We start from the raw sequence: 24,007 nt of genomic DNA on the forward strand, positions 1-24,007 counted from the left end.
GAGAGTAGGGAGAGAATATGCTAGCAGGCAGAAGTCACAGTTTTATGTAGTCTAGTTTCAGAAATGATATCCGATTACCTTTACTGTACTCTGTGGGTAGAAGTAAGTTACTAGAGATTACTAACTAGGAAGTAGGGATTATTTGGGAGCATCCTTGAATTTCTCTGCCAGAGACTATAAATAACCACAATGCCATTATTTTACCTAGCAAATTTACCAGTAATTCCTTAATAATATCTAATCCATATTCCATTTTCTGTTTCTTAAAAAATGTCTTTCTATAGTTTGATTTAAAATTTTTTAATGTTTATTTTTGAGAGAGAGAGAGAGAGAGAGAGAGAGAGTGTGTGTGTGTGTGTGTGTGTGTGTGTGTGAATGGGGGAGGGGCAGAGAGCAAGGGAGACACAGGATCTGAAACAGGCATCAGGCTCTGATCTGTCATCACAGAGCCCAGTGTGGGCTTGAACTCAGGAATGGCCAAGATCATGACCTAGGTGGAAGTCAGACACTTAACTGACTGAGCCACCCACGCACCCCTCTTTCTACAGTTTGAACAAGATCTAAAAACTCATTGTATGTGTTGTTGTGTTTCTTTAAAATTCTTTTCTTCAGGAATAGTCTTCTATCCTATGGGCACCTGAGTAGCTCTGTCGGTTGAGCATCCGACCCTTAATTTTGGCTCAGGCTATGATCTCAGTTTTGCGGATCGAGCCCTGCGACGGGCTCCGTGCTGAGTGTGGAGCCTAAGATTCTCTCTCTGTCTCCTTTTGCCCCTCTTCCCTGCTTGTGTGCATGTGTTCTCTCTCTCTCTCTCAAAAATAAAGAATAGTCTTCCATCCTTCTGCTACTTTTCTTTCATCCACTGATTTGCTGAATAAACTAGGTTATTTGCCCTAAAGAGGCTACCACATTCTGGCTGTGTCCATTTACTTTTTTGTAGTGGCGTTTGATTCCTCTGTCATACTTTGTATACATAGGAAGTTAGATGGAAAGACTTATTTAGATTTTGGATTGATTTTTTTTTTTTTTTTAATGTTTATTTTTGAGAGCCAGAGCGTGAGCAGGGAGGGGCAGGAGAGAGGGAGACACAGAATCCAAAGCAGGCTCCAGGCACTGAGCTGTTAGAGGGGCTCGAGCTCATGAACTGTGAGATCTTGACTGGAGCCAAAGTTGGACGCTTAACCAACTGAGGCACCCAGGTGCCCCTGGATCAATTTTTGTAAAATTTTTTTTAATGTTTATTTATTTGTGAGAGAGAGAGCACGACAGATCGTGAGAGGGGGAGGGGCAGAGAGCCAGGGAGACACAGAATCCAAAGCAGGCTCCAGGCTCTGACCTGTCAGCACAGAGCCCGACCAGGGGCTTAAACTCGGGAACTGTGAGATCATGACTGGAGCTGAAGTGCGACACTTAACCAACTGAGCCACCCAGATGCCCCTGGATCAATTTTTAAAAAAAAAAAAACTACTCCCTACGAGGTGCCAGGTACTTTGCATTGTTTCACTTCAGGAGATACACAAAGTCTGGGAGTGACAGACAACTTGATTCCTTAAGTGTAAAATTTCCGATCCACCTTTCATTAATGGTTTCAATATCCCAAGATAACCATTGTTAGAATAAGCTATTTTATTAAAGTTATCAGAATTGGATTTTTAAAAAATCCTGTCACTTTTTAAATATTCATTAGCTGGAATATTTTTAATAGAATTCTCTCTCATCCATTATAGCTTTTGGGTTACTCTGAAATACAGTTTTCTTGGAAACACAAGGTAAATATTTCTTTTAATGACTAACTTCCAGAGTGGTGAGTTGGTATTATGAGTTGGTATCTAATATTTTTGTTTTTAAAAAGAAAAGCATTTTTTTAACTTTAGGTTTTTTATATATTCATTGTGTTTTTAAAGTGTCTATAGTCCTTTTGATGCCAGATTGTTCCATATTTGGCAAGTGGGAACCCCTTCAGGCTTGCTCCTGTGTTCCTTTGACTTGACCTCAACAGTCTTTACTTATTTTGTTGCTTTTTTTGGCATGGCGAGATGCCCTTTATCTATCTTGCCTTGATGAAGGAATGATGTTTGCTGTTTACAGTTGGAAACTAGGAATGCCTGTTGCTCCTGGATTGTCATTTCTTTTAGATCCTTTTAGGGGACACAGCTAGGAAATATTTATATATATTTATTTATATGTATATATTTATTAATATATACATTTATTTACATATATATATAAAAGAAAAAATATCTTGAGTTCCTACTGCTATTTCCAGTTCAAATTTGATTTATGGGATTGTAACTTCTACGATTTTAAAATTCTATTTTTTTTTCCCTAGGCCATCTCTTCTATTTTGAGTCTTTCAATCTATGAACATGATCTGTCTTTCCATTTAAGTTGTCTTTGATTTTTTTTTCACCAGCATTTTTTAATTTTTTTTTTCACCAGCAGTTTGTAATTTCTTTTGAAGTTTATTTATTTTGAGAGAGAGAGAAAGCATGGGAGGGACAGAGTGAGGGAGAGAGAGAGAATCCCAAGCAGGGCTTGAACTACTGAACCGTGAGATCATGATCTGAGCTGAAATCAAGAGTTGAATGCTTAACAGACTGAGCCACCCAGATGCCCCCAACATTTTGTAGTTTTCAGGATACAAATCTTCCTGTATGTGTTTTGTTATATTTATATTTATTTCATTTCTTTTGAAGCAATTATAAATGGTTTTGTGTCTTTAATTTTGGCATCCACTTACTCATTGTTAGTATATAGAAACGTGGTTGACTGTTGTGTGTTGGTACTGTATCTTGCAACACTGCTGAACTCTCTAGTTCTAGGAGGTTTTGGGGGGGTGGGGAGGGGGTGGTTTCCATGTAGATAAATTATGTGTCTGCAAACAGGGAAAATGTCATTTTCTTTTTTGGAAGTCATATTTTTATTAGGTTGGAGGTGTTAGGTTTCCTTTTTTTCTCTGGATTTTGAATTATATTTAGGGAGTGTATTCTCATTGTTTGGTTGTAAATCATTTTACGTATGTTTCCTTTTACTACTTCTATGTTTTTATATTTTCTGATCCTCTTGGAATTTAATGTGGTAAACAGTGTGAGGTACAAATCTAATTATGTTGTTTCTAAATAGCTATGCTATTTATTGTTGCAACATAATTTATTATAAATTTCATGTTTTCCCCTACTGATTTGTGATGCTACCTTGATCATTTATTAAATTTTATAAATTTTTATTTCAGTACTTTCTATTTTGTTTCCAAGTATCTGTTCATTTGTAAATCCCCCACTGTTTTAATCATAGACACTTCATAGTATGCTTTAACTCTGGTAGGGTCGATTTCTCCCTTATTGCTCTTATGCTTTCTTTTTCCCCCAGAGTTTTTGAGCTGGTTTAATTTTTTTTATAGAAAATTATCTATGTGAATGATATCACCTTAGCGTCTAGTTTTAAGGAAATAACTTGTTCTTATTTTTTGGTGTAATTAACTTTATAAATGTAGAGAGAATTGACATCTTGATGATGAGTCTATGTAGGGACATGGTATGACTGCATTTTTTCAGGCTTATGTGTCTTTCAGAGTTGTTTTAAATTTTTTCTCTTAGGGTTTGTACATTTCTTTTTAAAGCTTGTGCCACCTATTTTACTTTGTTCTGTTGCTGTTGTAATTGGGATATTTTCTTCCATTATGTCTTCTAACTACTTTTTGCTTTAATGTGTGAAGGCTTTTTCTTTATTTTAACTTGATATTTTTTTCAAAACTCTTTCAAATTCTCTTTGTAGTATTTTTTTCCATCAGTTCTTTGGTGTTTTTTACATATATAATCTTACCTGCAAACAGTTTTTCATTTTCCTTTCTAATATGTGTGCTATAATTGCTTTCTCTTTTTTTAAATTATAGACTTTATTTTTAGAGCACTGTTAGATTTACAGAAATGTTGAGCAGATAGTACAGAGCGTTTGCATGTATTCCTCAACAGTTTCTCCTATTATTTACATATTAGTATGATATATGTGTTGCACTTAATGAACATTGATATCTTATTACTGGCTATAGTCTATAGTTTATTCAGATTTTCTTAGTTTTTACCTAATGTCCTTTTTCTGTTCCAGGATCTCATCCAGGATACCACATTACATTTAATTGTCATGTTTCCTAGGCTCCTCTTAGTGGTTATAATTTATCAGACTTTGTTTGTTTTTGATGACTTTGACGGTTTGAGGAGTACGGGGCCAGGTATATTGTAGGGTGCCTGTCTGTTGGAATTTGTATGATTCCCCCCCCCCCCCTTATGATTATAAGACAGGGATTTTGGGGGTTGGGGAGCAAGATCAGAGAGATAAAGTGTCATTTTCATCGCATTAGGTCAAGGGCGCATATTATTAGTATGATTTTTCACTGTTGATTTTGTCCTTGATCACTTGGCTGAGGCAGTGTTTGTCAGGCGTCTCCCTGTCAAGTTACTCATTTTCCCTCTTTCCATACTGTACTCTTAGGAGAAAGTTACTATGCACATTCCACAGATAGAGCCCACACATAGAGTAAGGAATTATACTCTTTTCCTTTATAGTAGGATGGCTGCATAATCTATTCAGAATTATTCTGCATGGGATTTTCTCCCCATATGTGGTTTGTTGTTTATTTCTCTTAATGGTGTCTTTTGCAGAGCAGAAGTTTTTGATTTTAACTTTAGTCCTAACCACATATAAAAAATTCCTCTTCAAAGATTTCCCTTATTGCCATCAGTGTAAATTACATTTAGCAGAATTTTATACTCTTAGAAGAAACAGTCTCCAGTAAAAACTAAGAAGATTTTGATTTAAAAAAATCTGACTTAACCAGTTTTTTCTTTCATGGATTTTGCTTTTAGCGTTATATTTAAAAAGCCACTGTCATACCCAAGTCACCTAAATTTTCTCCTCTGTTATCTTCTAAGAGTTTTATAGTTTTGTGTTTCACTGATTTTTGCTTTTAATTATCTATCTTCTCTGCTTGCTTTATGCTTAAATTGCTCTTCTTTTCTGCAGTTGCCAAGGGTGGAAGCTTAGGTGCTTGATTTTAGATCTTTCCTAATATGTGCTTTCAGTGCTGTAAGTTTCCTTCTAAGCTTTGCTTTGGTTGCATCACAGAAACGTTGATGTTTTATTTTTATTTACTTTGATATATTAAAAAATTAATATTGAGATTTGACCCATGTATTATTTAGAAGTATGTTGTTTACTCCAGATATTTTGGGATTTTCCACCTATCTTTCTGTTACTGATTTCTAGTTTAATTCCATTGTGGTCTGAGAGAGTATTCTTTGTATGATTTTCTGTTCTTTTACATTTATTAACATGTGTTTTATGGTTTTATGGAGAATGTGTATCCTGCTGTGTTGAAAAAAAAAAATTCTATAAATGTTAATTAGATCCAGTTAGATGGTGCTGTTTAATTCAACTGTATCCTTACTGAGTTTCTGCCTGCTGGATCTGTCAATTATTGATAGAGGGATATTAATGTCTTCAGTCATAATAGTGGATTTGTCTATTTCTTTTTGTCATTCTGTCAGTTTTTCCCTCAAGTATTTTGGCACTCATTTTTGGGTGCAGACACATTAAAGATTGTTATGTCTTCTTGGAGAATTGGCACTTTTTTCATTATGTAATGCCCTCCCTTATCTGTGATACTTTTCCTTGTTCTTCAGTCTTTTGCCTGATATTAATATAGTAACTCCAGGTTTCTTTCCTAAGCATGGTATATCTTTCTCTATTTCTTTACTTTTCATCTGTGTATCCTTAGATTTATGGTGGATTTCTTGTAAACAATATATTTGAATCTTGTTTTTCTTTTTAACACTATTGACAGTCTATGTCTTACAATTGATTTAGGCCTTATTTATTTATTTATTTAGTGCTTATTTATTTATTTTTGAGAGAGCAGGGGAGGAGCTGAGAGAGAAAAAAAGAGAGAATCTTAAGCAGGCTTTGTGCTGTCAGCTCAGAGCCCAATGCAGGGCTCAATCCCATGACCGTGAGATCATTACTTGAGCCGAAATCAAGAGTCGGACACTCAACCCACTGAGCCACCCAGGTGCCCCTAGACCATTTATATTTTTTTTTTTTTTAAATTTTTTTTCAATGTTTTTTATTTATTTTTGGGACAGAGAGAGACAGAGCATGAACGGGGGAGGGGCAGAGAGAGAGGGAGACACAGAGTCGGAAACAGGCTCCAGGCTCCGAGCCATCAGCCCAGAGCCTGACGCGGGGCTCGAACTCACGGACCGCGAGATCGTGACCTGGCTGAAGTCGGACGCTTAACCAACTACGCCACCCAGGCGCCCCTAGACCATTTATATTTAATCAATTATTGATACAGTTAGATTGATATCTACCATATTTGTGTCTGTTTTATACTTATTGCACATGTTTGGTTTTCTTAATTTCTCCTGTTTTTCTGCTTTCTCTGATTTGAAATGAATATTCAGTGTGATTTCATCTTCTCTGAGCATGTCAGTTATACTTTTTTAAATATGTTTTTAGTGGTTGTCCCAGAATTTGCAATACACATTTGCAACTAATTAAGTCTAGCTTTAAATGTCAGTATACTGTTTCACAGGTAGTTTAGGTATTTTATAACAGTATTTTCAGTTCCTCCCTCTCATCCCTTATAACATTGTTCTCATTAATTTTTTTTCCATATGCTAAATCACCCAAATGCATTGTTGTCATTATTACTTCGAACAGTTTATTAGCTCAGTTAAGAATAAAAAGTAGAAGTTTTTACTTTATCTTCATTTAATCATTCTCGGGCCCTCTTTATTTATATCTATGATTCTGATCTGTATCATTTTACTTCAGAGAACTTCTTTTCACTTTTATGCAAGGCAGATCTACTGGTGACAGATTTCCTCAGATTTTGTTTTAGAAAGTGTTTATTTTTCCCTCACTTGTAAAGGACAGTTTTTCTGGATATAGAATTTTGGGTTGGTGGTTTTAATCTTTCAGTGCTTAGAAGCATTTCATTCTACTCTTTTCTTGATTGTATGGTTTTTGATGAGAAGTTCAAAGTAATTATCCTTGTTCTTGGATAGATAAGGAGTTTTTCCCACTGCCTTCATTCGAGAGGATTTTTTCTTTTTCTTTGTTTTATGGCAGTTTGAATGCATGTAGTTTTTTGGGTTTTGTTTGTTTTTCTCTTTTTTTCTTTTTTCCCTTTTTTTCTTTCTTTTTTGCTTCTGGTTTTTTTTTGTTTGTTTGTTTGTTTTTGTTTTTTTTTGTATGTATCCTGCTTGGTTTTCTCTGAGCTTCATGGATACGTGGTTTGGTGTTTGTCATTAATTTTGGAAAATTTCCAGTTATAATTACTTGAGATATTTTTTCTTTACTGTCTTTCTTCTCCTTCCACTATTGCATTTAAACATATATGTTATAGCTTTTGTAATTTTCTCACAGTTGTTTGATATTCTTTTCCTTTAAAAAATTTCTTGCTCTTTCAGTTGGGAACTTTTTGCTGACCGTATCTTCAAGCTCACTGATTCTTTTCTTGGTATATTAACCATCTATCTTGCTTATGTTGTCTGCTTTTTTAAAAGAAGTTTGTTTTTAAAATTTTTTTTTTTAACATTTATTTATTTTTGAGACAGAGAGAGAGAGAGCATGAACAGGGGAGGGTCAGAGGAAGAGGGAGACACAGAATCCGAAACAGGCTCCAGGCTCTGAGCTGTCAGCACAGAGCCCGACGCGGGGCTGGAACCCACAGACCGCGAGATCATGACCTGAGCCGAAGTCGGACGCTTAACCGACTGAGCCACCCAGGCACCCCAGAAGTTTGTTTTTTATGTTTATTTTTGGGAGAGAATGAGAGTGTGAGTGGGGGAGGGGCAGAGAGAGGGAGACAGAGAATCCAAAGCAGGCTCTGCCCTATTAATGCAAAGCCCAACATGGGCCTCCAACTCAGGAACTGTGAGATCATGACTTGAACGGAAGTTGGACACTCAACCTATTGAGCCACCCAGGTGCCCCTACTTTTTCCATTAATGCCCTTAAGGTATTCATTGTAGCTCATTTATTTATTTTTAATCATAGTTCTTTTAAGTTCCCTTTTCAGTAATTCCAAACTCTGTGTCATGTTTGAATCTGATTCTGGTCTTGTTTTGTCTCTTAAGACTGTTTGTTTTTTTTTTTTTTCTTGCCTTTCTGCATTGCATACTTTTGAGTTTTTTGTTGGCAGCCAGCTAGGATGTATTGGGTAATGGGAACTGAGGGAATTAGGCTTTTTAGTTTGAGGTTTTGTGTTCTTCAGGTTAGAAGTTGGGCTATTTTATGTTTAATGTAACCTTAGGTGCCAGAAGCATCATTTTCTTTTACTGTCCTTGTCCTCCCCTCCCCCCTTTTTTGTTGTTTTGTTTCATTTTTTGAGTGCTCTAAGAAAAATAGGATTGTGCCCTGTAGCTCTTTCACTTGTAATATACTGCTGTTATACATTACTTCTGTTGTGGTGGTTAGCTGTGAGGTTAGGGAAGAATTTTCTAATCTTACTATATCTCACTTTAATAATAGATTTTTAACTTATTTAACTGGGACTAAATCCCTGGACTCTTATTTCCAAAATGTTATTTATTTAGCCTCGTGCCCCCCCCCCCCCCCCCCCCCCCCCCGCCCCATCCCTTATGTGAGAAAGGAAGGCTTTACAGGGCTAGGGTTGTCTAACTGCTCTTCCCCATGGCATGTAAGGCTATGGTAATGTAGTTGCCTTTAGAAGGCCGGCTTTCATTATGAAGAATGGAGAGTATTTAAAGAATTGGAGTATTTAAAAAATAGTTGCTTTTTTCTACCTTGTTCCGGGCGGGGTTTTTTTGTCTTCTTTTACTGGAAGTAAAAACTGCAAAAGTGTGGGGATCCCTAAGACTGCCTCCACGAGTTTCTGACGCTCAAGGTAGTCCATATTCAGTCTCCCAGGATTTGTCAAAATAACATTTTAATTATTCTTGTTAATTACTGTCTGCAGTGGCTTTTGCTCTGGGTAAAGTGATCTCAGCTGTGATTCTGTCTTTACCTATCTGTCCAGATTACAGGGTCATGGTTTCCTCAGTAACCTCAGCGCTTTGAAGGACCTAAGAAACATCTTTGATTTTTAGTTCAGCTTTTGTGTTGTCTAGATGTGAATGATAGACAACTTTTACTAGCTCTTACATTTTGGAGCTGAATCTGGAGATCCCTTTGCTTTCCCTATTAAAATTACATTGGCTAATACCTTCATTATAAGGTTAATAGTAGTGGTGATAATGGGCATCTTTGTCCTTGATTTTGGCAGAAATACTTCTAGTGTTTAACTGTTGTTTAAGGTGCTGGCTTTGGTTATATGTTTTATATGTATATAGAATCAAGTTAAAGATGGAGCCATCATTTTTTAAGTTTGAGTGCTTTTGTCATAATTAAGTGTTGAACTTGTCAAGTGCTTTTTTGAGGCATCTATTGAAATGACAGAATAATCTTTCTCTATAGATCTCTTATTATGGCATTGTATCAATGGAGGACCTAAGAATGAAACACGCTTGCAGTTTTGGAATAACGTACTAGGTTTAGATTTTTAATGCTGTAGTTTTTTATTTTCTATCACTTTTTATAGGATTTTCATAAGAGATTTTTTGAATGAATATAACTGAAGTTGATTGTAATTTTCTGTGTGTTTCTGTTAGTATTCTTTTTTTTTTTTTGAGTTAATAGTCTTTATCAGATTTGATATCAGTGTTTATACTAACTTCTTTAAAACATGCTTTTATCTTTTTACTGTTTTCTTCAATAGTTTCGGTTATATTAGGTCTATCCTTTTTAAATGTTTTGATAGATTTCCTTACTGGAACCATCTCTACTTGATGTTGTTTGATGGTTGAATTCTGGCAACTCTTTCTTATATGGAAGTTCTCTTTTAACTTTCTATGTCTACTGGAGTCAGGAGGTACATTTTCCCCCCATTGAGAGTTATACATTTCATCTGAGTTTTCAAATTTGTCTCCATAGACTTGCACAAAGTAGCCATGTAACTCTTAAAAGAGTCTCTGCTTACCTGCCCTTTTTCTTTTCTTTTTTTTTTTTTTTAAAGATTTTGTTTGTAACTAATCTCTGCACCTAATGCAGAGCTCAAACCCACAACCCAGAGATCAAGAGTCACATGCTCCATGGACTGAGCCAGCCAGGTGCCCCAGCAACTTTATTTTTAATATTTGTATTTTGCTACCTGTTCCTTTTTCACTTTAATTTTTTTGTATATTTAATTACTTATTTATATTGACATAGTTACTAAATTTTGTGATTGTGTGTTACCACATGTTCTATACCCATTCGCCTGTTGATGGACATTTGAGCTGCTTCCATAATTTGGCTATTGTAAATAATGCTTCAGTAAACATAGGAGTTGCAGGTATCCCTTTGAATTAGTGTTTTCATAATCTTTTGGTGAATACCCAGCAGTGTGATTACTGGATTGTAGGGTAGGTCTGTTTTGAATTTTTTGAGGAACCTCTGTACTGTTTTCCACAGTGGCTGCATCAGTTTGCATTTCTACCAACAGTGCACAAGGGTCTCTATTTCTCCATTTCTTTGCCAGCAATTATTGTTTCTTTTCTTTTGAAAAAATTTTAAGTTTATTTATTTATTGAGAGAGAGAGAGAGAGAGAGAGATACAGAGAGTGAGTGGGGGAGGGTCAGAGAGATGGGGAGAGAGAATCCCAAGCAAGCTCTGCACTGTCAGCACAGAGCCCAGTGTGGGGCTTGAACTCATGAACAATGAGACCATGACCCGAGCTGAAACCAAGAGTTGGATGCTTAACGGACTGAGCCACCGAGGTGCCCCAACACTTGTTGTTTCTTGTGTTTTTGATTTTAGCCATTCTGACAGGTGTGAGGTGATATCTCATTGTAGTTTTGATTTGCATTTCCCTGAAGATGAGTGATTTTTTAGCATCTTTTCATATGTCTGTTGGCCATCTGGATGTCTTTGAAGAAATGTCTATTCATGTCTTCTGCCCATTTAAATTGGATTATTTGTTTTTTGGATGTTGAGTTGTATCCGTTCTTTCTATATTTTGGATACTAACCTTTCATTGGTTGTGTCATTTGCAAATATCTTCTCATATTCAGCAGGTTGTCTTTTAGTTTTGTTGGATGTTTCCTTTGCTGTACAGAAGATTTTTATTTTGCTGTAGTCCTAATACTTTATTTTTGCTTTCTTTCCCTTGGCCCAGGATAGATATACCTAGATAGATATTGCTATGGCCAGTGTCAGAGAAATTACTGCCTGTGCTTTCTTCAAGGATTTTTATGGTTTCAGGTTTCACATTTAGGTCTTTAATCCATTTTGAGTTTATTTTTGTGCATGATTGTAAGAAAGTGGTTCAGTTTCATTCTTTTGCATGTAGCTGTCCAGTTTTTCCAGCACCATTTGTTGAAGAGACTTTTTTCGTATTGCATACTCTTGCCTCTATGTTGAAGATTAACTGACGATATAATCATGAGTTTGTTCCTGGGATTTCTATTCTCTTGATCTGTGTGTCTATTTTTGTGCCACTACCATACTGTTTTGATTACTATAGCTTTGTAGTATAGCTTGGAATCTGGAATTGTGATACCTCCAGCTTTATTTTACTACTTTAAGATTGTTTTTGCTATTTGGAGTCTTTTGTGGTTCCAGACAAATTTTCAGATTATGTGTACTAGTTCTGTGAAAATATTGTTGGTATCTTGATAGGGATTGCATTAAATCTGTAGATTGCTACGGACAGTATGGACATTTAACAATATTCTTGCAATTCATGAGCATGGAATATTTTTGCATTTGGGTTGTCTTCAATTTCTTTGATCAGTGTTTTATAGTTTTCAGAATACAGGTCTTTTATTTCCTTGGTTAAGTTTATTCTTGGGTATTTCCACCTGTATTTTCGGTGCAATTGTAAATGAATTGTTTTCTTAATTTCTCTTTCTACTGCTTTACTATTAGTGTATAGAAATGCAATGGATTTCTGTAAATTGATTTTGTGTCCTGCGACCTCATTATCAGTTCTAGTAGTGTTTTGGTGGAATCTTTTCTATATAGAGTATCGTGTCATCTGTAAATAGGGAAAGTTTTACTTTTTCCTCATCAGTTTCCTTCCTTTTATTCCTTTATCTTGTCTGATTGCTGTGGCTAGGACTTCCATTACTATGTTGAATATAAGTAGTGAGAGTGGGGATCCTTGTCTTGTTCCTCATCTTGGGAAAACTCTCAGTTTTTCCCCACTGAGTATGACGTTGGCTGTGGATTTTTCATATATGGTCTTTATTATGTGGAGGTATGTTGCCTTTACACCTACTTTGTTGAGGGTTTTTATCATAAATGGTTGTTGTACCTTGTTACATGCTTTTTCTGTGTCTATTGAAATGATCATATGGTTTTTATCCTTTTTCTTATTGATGTGATATATCACATTGATTGATTTACGAACAATGAACCACCCTTGTATCCTGGGAATAAATCCCACTCAAACATGGTGAATGATTTTTTTTAATGTATTGTTAGGTTCAGTCTGCTAATATATTGTTGAGGATTTTTGCATCTATGTTTATCAGAGGTATTGGCCTGTAGTTCTCTTTTTTTGTGGTGTCTTTTTTTTTTTATTTTTTTAACATTTTATTTTATTTTTTGAGAGAGAGTGAAAGAGAGAGAGAGAGCGAGCGTGCAAACGGGGGAGGAACAGAGAGAGAGAGGGAGGCACAGAATCCGAAGCAGGCTCCAGGCTCTGAGCTGTCAGCACAGAGCCTGACTCAGGGCTCAAGCCCACAAACGCGAGATTGAGACCTGAGCCAAAGTCAGATGCTCAACCGACTGAGCCACCCAGGCGCCCCTGTGGTGTCTGTCTGGTTTTGATAACAGGGTAATGCAGGCCTCATAGAATGAATTTGGAAGTTTTCTTTCCTCTTCTATCTTTTAGAGTAGTTTGAGAAGAATAGGTATTAACTCTTCTTAAAATGTTTGGTAGAATTCATTTGTGAAGTCATCTGGTCCTGGACTTTTGTTTGTTGGTAGTTTGTTGATTACTGATACAATTTCATTGCTGGTAATGTTCAAATTTTCTATTTCTTTCTGATTCAGTTTTGGGAGGTTATATGTAGGAATTTATCCATTTCCTATAAATTGTCCAGTTTGTTGGCATACACTGTTTCATAACATTCCCTTATAGTCCTTTGTATCTCTGTAGTGTCAATTGTTATTTTTCCTCTTTCATTTCTGATTTTGTTTGAGTCCTTTCTCTTTCTCCCTCGTTTGTTTGTTTGTTTGTTTGTTTGTTTGTTTGTTTGTTTGTTTTGGGTGACTCTGGCTAGAGGTTTATGAATTTTGTTGACCTTTTCAAAGAATGAGCTCCTGGTTTCATTGATCTTTTTTATTGTGTTTGTTTCTATTTTATTTCTTCTCTAATTTTATCATTTCCTTCTTTCTACTGGTTTTGCATTTTTATTGGTGAGTCTTAATACTTCCCTGTTGTCTAGTCATAATATTTCTGACCTGTTGTAATTTTGACTTACTGCTTCATATTAAACTATAACTTTTTAAATATAAATTTTTAAAATTTGTGTTAGGTTGATAGGGAAAAATCTGGTATAAGATGGCTGACAGGACTGGTAGGGGAATTTCAGTCCCTGCCTGAAGACTCCCCTTCCGGGTTCTTCTTCCCACCCTGCTGCCCCTGGCACCAAATTACTACTAATGAGGAATGGAGAAGTAACAGACTATAAATTGTCCCCTCTGTTGATGCTCTGGGCTCAGACCTCTGGAGATTGATCTCCTCTGAGCCCACCAGTGTAAAATAAACCTCCTGCCTTCCAAGATCTCTGAGTGCCACTGGGTTCTTCTGCTGGGTGATCCAGACCAGTTTCTGTAACAAGGTCGTGTTGAAGTAATAATTAGTGACATTTATCTTTTTGGTGGCTGCGTATTTCTCATGTGTTTTTATTATCTGTTAGAGTAGTATTTGTTTCATGTTTAATATTTTCCCTAAAATATCTTATTGTAGGCTTTTTAGTTTTTAGCGTTTAAGTAAGTTTGGTTTTCCATTAGTTTTAGAAGAACTTCTGTAGGCAGAAGAGATGTGGTTTTTGAGCTTTGTGAAGTATTTTAAAAATTGGAGTTCGACCCCCACGTTGGGCTCTGTGCTGACAGCTCAGATCCTGGAGCCTGCTTCAGATTATGTGTCTCCCTCTCTCTCTGCCCCTTCCCTGCTCGGTGTTCTCTCTTTCTCTCTCTCTCTCAAAAATAAAAAACATTAAAAAAATTTTTGGACTTTTGAGATGTACTGAGATTTTTTGTTTTTTGTTTGTTTGTTTGTTTGTTTTTTACCTTTATAACTATGTTTTCTGGGTATTTTGCTTTCTGAAGAGTCACCTTTAAATGTATTTTGCTGTTATGCTTTTTTAAGTCTGTGTGACTTAGATCTCTGCCCACGTAGAATATGACTCTGATCTTTCCTGGAGTTGACATTCTTTATTCTTTGTTTAATTTATTTTCTGTTCCTCACAGTTTCTTTTCACAGAGTGAGTCTCTGTTCTTCTAAAAGTAAGAGCATGTTTGTGGGATAGTTCTGAAATCCTCTGAGGGTCTAGAATCACCATTTTTTTTTTAATGTTCTCAGCCCCTTAGAGATTTCCTACCTTCTTTGCATTTACCTCATCTTAGAGCCTGTGAGAACATTATCTGACATTATTCAGTTCTCAAATTTCCCTCGCCAGATTATTTCCTATTGCTAGAATTTTAAACTTGTTGATTGCTTTGTAAAGAATTGATTTTACTTTCATTTTTGGGTGGCTCCTTTAAATTAGAATAGTTAGCATTTTTTCAGAGGGTTTAAATGAACTCCCCTGCGGTATCTCAATTCCTTGTTTGTTTCTTTTTTTTTTTTTTTTTTTTTTTTTTTTTTTTTTTCATTTTTTATTTTATTTTTGGGACAGAGAGAGACCGAGCATGAACGGGGGAGGGGCAGAGAGAGAGGGAGACACAGAATCGGAAACAGGCTCCAGGCTCCGAGCCATCAGCCCAGAGCCTGACGCGGGGCTCGAACTCACGGACCGCGAGATCGTGACCTGGCTGAAGTCGGACGCTTAACTGACTGCGCCACCCAGGCGCCCCTTCCTTGTTTGTTTCTTAAAAAAAAAAAAAATTTTTTTTAATGTTTATTTATTTTGAGAGCAAGAGAGAGAGAGGGAGGGAGACTTCCTCTGGGTGAGAGTGGGGGAGGGGCAGAGATAGAGGGGAGAGAATCCCAAGCAGGCTCTGCATTGACAGCTTAGAGCCCAGAGCCTGACTCGGGCCTCAAACTCACAAACCAGGCTCCAACTCACAAACGGTGAGATCATTACCTGAGCTGAAAAGAAAAGCACTTAACAGACTGAACCACCCAGGCACCCCATTGTTTCTTTTATAACACTTTTTATAGTCTATAATTATCTTGTTCACAACTCTACTTGTTTTCTATTGCTTCTCATTTGAACATTAGTATCACAAGTGGGAATCCTGTCTGCACCTGGGTGGCTCAGTTGATTAAGCGTCTGATTCTTGGTTTTGGCTCAGGTTATGATCTCATGACTTGTGAGTTTGAGCCCCACATTGGGCTCTGTGATGACAGTGCAGAGCCTGCTTGGGATTCTCTCTCTCCCTCTCTGTCTGCTCCTCCCTTGCTTGTTCCTGTGCTCTCTCTCAAAATAAATAAATAAAGTTGAAAATAATTTTTAGAAACAAGTGGGGATCCTGTCTTATATACCACTATATTCCTGGAGCCCAACGCAACGTCTGGCATATAGGACTCAGTAAATATTTGTTGAATTAAGTAACTTCAGCTTATAATAGGCCCCCTCCCTACCATGCTTCTGTGTGAAAATTGGGAAGTATTTGGAAAGGAGTCTAAACCTCTGTGATATGTACAAGTATAAGTAATTTTTGGAGAAGCTATTATTTTTATAGTATACTCTTTAACTTTCTATAGCTGTGGATATTCAAAATTGATTTAAGTTGATTTCTGTTTTTAAAATTTGAATTACTTTTTATTGTATAATTTTTTTCTAAGTTTTATGTTATTTCTATTTACTGTTTATTAAAAGATAGATATAATAGGGCTCCTGGGTGGCTCAGTCGGTTAAGCGCCCAACTTCTGCTCAGGTCACGATCTTGCTGTTTGTGAGTTCAAGCCCTGCGTAGGGCTCTGTGCTGAGCCTGGAGCCTGCTCCAGACAGATTCTGTCTCCCTCTCTCTCTGCTCCTACCTTACTTGCTTTCTCTCTGTCTCTCTCTCTCTCTCTCAAAAATAAACAAACATTAAAAAAATTTTTTTTAAATACATAATAACATAATTAAAAAAAAATACACGGGTACCTTTTTGGCCACAGGTACCCATTCTTGTACCGTTATGCTGGTACCCCGGCAGTGTTCACACATAATGGAAACTATTTAATCACTGGGTTGTCTGTTGTTATTGACTGCTATGTAGGAAGAGGATTATACATGATACTTAGAGCAAGGATGTAAAAGGCTTTTCACAGAATTGTAGAATGTTAGCATGGCTTCGTGAGTGGTGTTTTGCAGAATTGTGCAATGCTGCCACTCTGATTAAAGCTGGAAGAAACTTAAGACCAAGGAATTCAGCCTTTCTCTTTGTACTTCAGATAAAGGAATTAAAACCCTGAGAGATGATGTGATGTGCTCAAGGTCACCCAACCAATTAGTGGCCACCTCTGTAATCTTTTGATTCCCAGTCAAAGTTTAAATCATCATTCAACAAAAAAGGGCACAGGTTTTAGTATGGTGTTTTTAAGCTACTAAAAGGAAAATATTCCAGACTTGAATCCTTAAATACTCCTCTGGACTGACTTCTTCACATCAAAGTATTTGAGTATCTAAAACTGAATTTAAAATCGACTGGATTTACCAATAAGTATTCTGAGCATCCATTAGCAGAAAAAAAATGTTAAATGCTCCATTTTTTTTGCCCAAGTGCTGCTTTTTATATTTAAAGTATTCTTAAGAGCAGTAATTTAAAAGGTATTGCTGGGTAGGCTTATGGTTTGAGCATGTTTAATCAAAAAAAGGTTTTTAATTTGCTGATTTGAACTCAAAATGTCCAATAAATTGTCTTCTCATGATGAATTTTAAGTTTGTTTCTGATGTTTAATTGATAGTGTATATTTAGTACATTTTAAAATATGCAAAATAGAGACATAACTTGGAAAAAGTTAAACTGTATTACATATTTCACTTGCCCATGTGTTTCACTATAAATTTTATAGTCCTTATTGAAGAATTTAATTACTCACAGCTTTGTCTTTGTATTCTGTGTCTGAAGGCTTAATGTGGCTCATTTTTATTGCCCTCAGTTTTCATTCTGCATTGGTAGGAATGAAAAATTACATTTTAATTTTAAAATGTACTTTGGGGCGCCTGGGTGGCTCCATTGGTTAAGCATCTGCCTTTTGATTTCAGCTCAGGTCGTATCTCACAGTTCGTGAGTCTGAGCCCCGTGTTGGCTCTGCGCTGACAGCACAGAGCCTGCTTAGGATTCTCTCTCCCTCTCTCTCTGCCCCTCCCTCTCCTCACTGCCCCTCCCTCTCTCCTGCTCTCTTTCTTTCTCAAAATAAATGAATAAACATTTAAACAAATAAGTAAAATTAAATTAAAATGTATGTTTTAGAAACCCTGGTGAACATGGAAAGTCGTTTTAGTCCTCAGCCCATCTTCCTTATCAGTTCCTCTTGACCAGTTTTCGGTTATTATTTGCATTTTGTATTTTAAGTGTATTTTATTTTATTTTTTGAGAGAGCTAGTGAGCGTGAGCACAAGCAGCCGGGGGTGGAGGTGGGGGGGTGGCGCAGAGAGAGAGGGAGACACAGAATCCGAAGCAGGGTCCAGGCTCTGAGCTTTCAGCACACAGGCCAATGCGGGGCTGGAACTCATTAGAACCAAGAGATCATGACCTGAACCGAAGTCAGAGGCTTAATCGACTGAGCCACCCAGGAACCCCAAGTATGTTTTAGAATGGCAAATACTTAACCTTACTATATTAATCATTATTATTTGAATCCTATAGTTTCTATACTGAATTGTGTTTTCTATAACTTTTTTCTTTGCTTGTCATTTATTTTTTCAGACAATAGTAAAACAATTTTTTTTTTTGGTCTGCTGCAATCTTTTTTTTTTTTAACGTTTATTCAGTTTTGGGAGAGAGACAGAGCGCTAGCAGGGGAGGGGCAGAGAGACAGGGAACACAGAATCCAAAGCAGGCTCCAGGCTCTGAGCTGTCAGCACAGAGCCCGACGAGGGGCTCGAACTCACGAACCGTGAGATCATGACCTGAGCTGAAGTCAGACACTTAACTGACTGAGCCACCCATTCGTCCCTGTCTGCTGTATTCTTATCTCACTACTGACTGGCTTCTCCTTTCTGTTCTTTTTCTGTTCCTTTATTCTTATTCTGTATATCTTTTTGCTGTTTCAATGGTTCTGTTTACTTATACTTTTTTTTTTTTTTTTTTTTTTGTCTTATGCTTTTTCATCATTGGTCATTTGCCAGTCTAGAGTAACTGTCCTTTAGATAATTGTTAGGGAAAGTCACAGGTATAAAACATCACTGTCTAGGATTGCTCCTTCAGTAGAGGCTGTAGATGGGGTATTTCTCCTTTTAGAAACCGGAGGTTGTAAACTGCTATTGTGATTGACATGTTTAGCATTAGAGGTTAATGTCTCTTGCTCAGAATTAAAAGAAGGAAAAAACTATTATATTATGCCAGTAGTAGTGGTGGATTTCAAAAGGTCTTTAGGAAGTACACCAGGAAGGATAATTAAATGAACATGTTTTATAGAATGCTTCCATAAGTGCCTCTGTTACTGTTGGTGAAGGACTGATGTTAATAGCTACCGCCTTGATCTCCTTTCTAATTTGCTTTGCAGGAGAGCGGAAATGGATTGAGGAAAGGAACATTCGGGAGGGAGAATTAAAAACAATATACAATTGACTTTAAGCTTTGGGAGATAACCTGTCACTTAAAAATTTTAAGAGCCAACAAGCCCTTAGTATTTGCTTCTGCATCTCCTATGTCTTTAATAAGAAAGAAAGATTGACCCCGACTTGATTATCTGATCTTACCAGTTATCTGAGTTTGCCAGAAATACGGAAAGTTTGTCAAGATCTCAACTGTCATATTTTTACAATAATGATTTTTACTGTTTATATAAATAATGTTAAAATCCCTTAATAGTACTTATGTTCCATTTTAGGCTTATTGTATCTGTGCTTGCTTTATATAACTTGATACAAATTTATGTCATATCATGCTTGTTCATTGAATTGTATACAAATATATAACTAATAGGTTTTTGTTAACAATGATAGAATCATACATGCTTCTTTGTATCTTACATTGCAGAAATTTCTCCCCACTTAGCTGACATAGAACTGAAATATTCTTAAAAACATTTTTTTAATGTTTATTTATTTTTGAGAGAGGGAGAGAGAGAGTGTGAGTGAGGGAGGGACAGAGAGAGGGAGACACAGAATCTGAAGCAGGCTCCAGGTCAGCACAGAGCCCCAGGGGGCTTGAACCCGTGAACTGTGAGATCATGCCCTGAGCTGATGTCGGATGCTTAACCGACTGAGCCACCCAGGCACTCCTGAAATATTCTTTAATATTCTATGGTTTGTATGTCCTGTAATTTATTTTCTCTGGTATAACGTATAATGTTCCATGGTTTATATGTTCTATAATTTATTTTCTCTGATACTGTAAAAATGCTGCATTAAACAGACTCATATATACAAGTCTGTATACATATGTCCTTATGTACTGATGATTTTATTTTTATGGGATAGATTCTGAAATGAGAGTGCTAAGGAAAAGAATATGAACATTGAAAGTTTTAATAGATGTTGCATATTAACTTTCCATAAAGCCTGGGGTAATGGACATGTCTACCTTTTTCTACCTGATTTCCTGATAGTAGGGATCTAATTTAATCAATTCGATGGATGAAAAAAAAATCTTATGTTAATTTTTGTTGCTGTTTATTGGTTATTTTAATGATTTTAGTATCATTTATTCTGCTTTTCCTTTGTGTTTGTCTTATCAATGTGAAATAATATTTTTCATATTTTAGATATAAATACCTTATTACTCCTATGAGTTGCAAACATTTTTTTCTATTGTTTGTTTCTGGGTTTTCTTTATGGTGTTTTAAAAGTTTTTTTTTCATAATCAAATAGTTATTTTTTTTCACACCTTCTGGTTTCTTGGCAAAAAGATCTAACACTTTTGGTTGCATATATTGGCCCCTAAGTACTTTTCCTAAGATTTTTGTATATGTATGTATGTATGTTAAAATTGTTAACTGACATCAATTTTGTATTAGTTAGGAGTTAACTTATTTTCTCCCATCAGTTGCGTAAGCATCATTTAACTATGCACTACCATTTCCCAATGAAATAAAATACCGCCTTTATCAAATATTAAATTCTATTATACACAGGGCTCAATTTCTGGGTTTTTGTTTCTCTGAGATAAGTCTGTTTCTATACCATTCCCTACTGTTTTTAATTCTAGGGATTTGAAGTGTTTTTAAAAGCTTATAACATGACTTCCTCTCACTATTCTTTCTTAAAAGATTTCTTGGCTCTCTTTTTGCATTTATTCTTCTATGCAAGCTTTCTATGCAAGCTTTCTTGTGTTGTGTGCTCTTTGGGTAAAGCTTCTCATACCTCAGATAGCGGGTAGACCAGCAGTCTTTTTGTATGTTGTTAGTTCTCTGTGGGTTACCAGGAGACATCTCTCAGTATCTGGATATCCTCAGCTAAGAGGATTCTCAAGTTTAGTGGTAAAGGGAACCCAATCGGTTAGCTCTCCTGAAGCTCTTTGTGAGCCAGGGAGACAAGCAGATCGTCCCAGAAATGCTCATGCAGTTGATGCCTTTCTATTGGGGAGAGAGATGTCCATGGGTCTTTTGATATTCCTATGGCCAACCTTTCGTTATGGTTCTTAAAGTTCTTATTCTGGCCTCTGTCACCTGCTGCGCACAGGCAGGAGAGGTACTTAGTAGTTGACCCAATGTTGTGACTGGAGATTATCAGGAATATATTCAAGCCTCCATCTTTCCAAACCACCTCAGGCTAACCTCACTTTATTTCTGACTTGTATTTTATTTGTCATTTATTTATTTTTAAAAATTTTAAAGTATTCTCTACACCCAAAGTGGGGCTCAAACTCACAATCCTGAGATCAAGAGCTGCATGCTCCACCAATGGAGCCAGCCAGTTGCCCCATTTAGCATTCATTATGACTTAGTATAAGCTTTAAGTTGCAGGTAATAAGTATGATTAATATATTTTATGCTTTGATGGTTCTATTTTAATTTTTCTTTGTAGTGCTACGTATTTATCTGTTCACATCATTATCAAATATTTATTAAGCACTTTGTATGTAGCAGCATTTAGCCTTGGAGTGAGGCATATGAGGGTGAATACACCTAGTCCCTATCTTCTCAGCAGCATTTTATGTAGTTTTTCACTTCTTTACTTAAAATATTTTCATTTGGCATCCACACTTTTCTGAGTTTCTGTTTTCTTCACCTTTGTCCCTTTTTAGTTTCCTTTGCTTGACCTTTCTCATCTAGACCCCCAAAATGATGGACCTCCATAGCTTAATGAGTCCTTTGGCTTCTCTAGCTCCACTTCAGGCCTTAGGTCATCCCATTCAGTATCATGGCTTTAAATATTTTAGCTGTGATGTACTGATGTCCCTAAAGATACATGTATTTTCCCCTGACTTTTAGCCTCAGATACCCAACTGCTGAATCTCCAAAACACTATTTAATAGGCATTTCAAAATTCACAAGACCACAACATATTGCAACTGTTTGGCCTCTTTGACTTTGCGTTTAGTGGTCCATCTGCTCATCTTTCAGTTATGACTGGTTAAACTCCCTCGTGTCGTTCATTAACGTGAATGATTTTTTTGTGGTCCCATTTTATTATAGTTCTACTATGTTCAGTTTTCTTGCATGCTTTATAACATTCATGTCAGTGATTTTTTTTTAATCCTGGTTTTTTAGCTTTAACTTTTAACTGCAATACAATTTTTTTTGTGTAGGGTTATCTTCATTTTGTGTTTTATCATTCATTCTTTTAAAAAAAAACCTTTTTTTATTATGAAAGTACTATGTGTTAATTTTAGAAAGCTTGAATAGTACAGAAAACGGGAAAAGTCCATGTAATCTCATCACTGAAAGTGACACAATTCAGTATATGTTCTTTAACTTATCTCTCCATGTATGAATATTATTAGTTAAATACTTGATTTGTCATATATATATATACACACACTATAAACTACTTTTTCTCTTCACTTACTGTGTAGTGAACATTTTCCAGTGACATTAAAGTTAGCCTGTAGATCATGAGTACATGGTATTCTGTAACACAGTTAGTTATGTCATAATTTGTGTAATTAATTCCTTATTGTTACATGATTAGGTTGCTTACAGTTTGCTATTATAAACTGTGCTGTGATGAATGTGGATGATTTTTATCCCGTGGATTATTTTTTTGGTTAAGTTCCAAGAAGTGGAATAATTCTCAAGCTGTGGAGTATAATAATTAAGAGCATTGACTTTGGAGTGAGTCAGTTGGCCTTGGATTCAAATCCTTACTTAGGTGTTTGTATATTTAGGCAAATTAGTTTATCTCTCTGAGTTTCCTAATCTGTACATTGAAGATAAATAAGTATTTATGTTTATGTTTATACTTACTACTTTTGAAGCACCTGGCTGGCTCAGTTGGAAGAGCATGTGACTCTTGATCTTAGGGTCATGAGTTCGAACCCTGCATTGGCTGTAGAGATTACTAAGAAAAAACAAATAAACTATCATTACTGTTAGTTATCATGTCTCTTTACTTGCCTCTGGTGTGTGACAAGTTTTCATTCTTTCCTTGTTTTTCATTATATTTAGGGTTTTGAGGAGTATTAGTTATATATTTTGTTGAATGTTCTTCAATTTGAGTTTGTTGGATGATTAGAGTGGGATTATATTAGTATGGACTCATGGATATTTATTATATTCTTTGGTTATAATCCAGTACTACACTATTTATTTTGTTATTTAAATTATTTCAGCTTTGGCCATTCATTCTTTCATTCTTTTATTTTGGTTTCTCTGTGTCTTTTTGATATGTCTCCATCCTTTATTTTTTAATTTTTTTGAGTGCTACAGGATGCTCCAGGTTTATCTTTTGAACCCTGTTCCAATCCTAGAACCAGCCATTTCCCCTAGAATCCCTATTTTCTTTTATTGGGGTATATTATGTAGAAACCAAGCTCTGGGTGCTGTGAGTGCTCATTGCTACTGGGGTGTCACTAATTCTAGTCCCTTTTAATAAACAGAATTAGGAAAAACTGTGGTGTGTGTGCATACATGCACATATATATCTCTAATTACTTTTATATTTATCTGTGTCCATATTAAACTAAACATGAGTTCACAGTGATTGATGTCTCTGGCTCTGATCCAGTACCTCAGGGTTCATTCTAACCATCCTCCCTTTGCTTTTCTGTAACTTTCCACTCCAAAGTGAGAAGCTTGGCTCCCACTATCTGCCATCCATTTACTTATTTATTCAACCCCAGTATACATTACATGTAAACTATTTCAGAATTAACCCATATATCTTAGAAAACAACTTTATAAAATAAAGTACAGTTTTTATATATGGTTCCATTTGTCTTTAGCCTTATAGTTTCAGGTGAAGGCACCATCTTCTAAAGTTACTTACATCAGTTCCTTTTTTTTCACCCAGAGTTCTGATTCAGATGCTGTACTTTAAAGACCTCTTAATCTAAAGATTGATTGTATGTATATACATATGCATATATGATGTTAATATATGTATTATATATATAACATATAACAATATAATTGTGTAATATAGTGATATATATGATGTGTATATATGGTAATTTATTTATTCTTAGGTATTTTGT

General features: G+C 35.9%; 1 protein-coding gene across 3 annotated transcripts in view; it reads left to right on the top strand.

The window, feature by feature from the left end:
- The window catches only part of MKLN1 (muskelin 1), a 379,442-nt gene that overhangs the window by 206,904 nt on the left and 148,531 nt on the right, over positions 1 to 24,007 (top strand). The window lies entirely within an intron of this gene.

The sequence above is a fragment of the Panthera onca genome, chromosome A2 (assembly GCF_046562875.1).
Source record: "Panthera onca isolate mPanOnc1 chromosome A2, mPanOnc1 haplotype 2, whole genome shotgun sequence".
NCBI lineage: Eukaryota > Metazoa > Chordata > Mammalia > Carnivora > Felidae > Panthera > Panthera onca.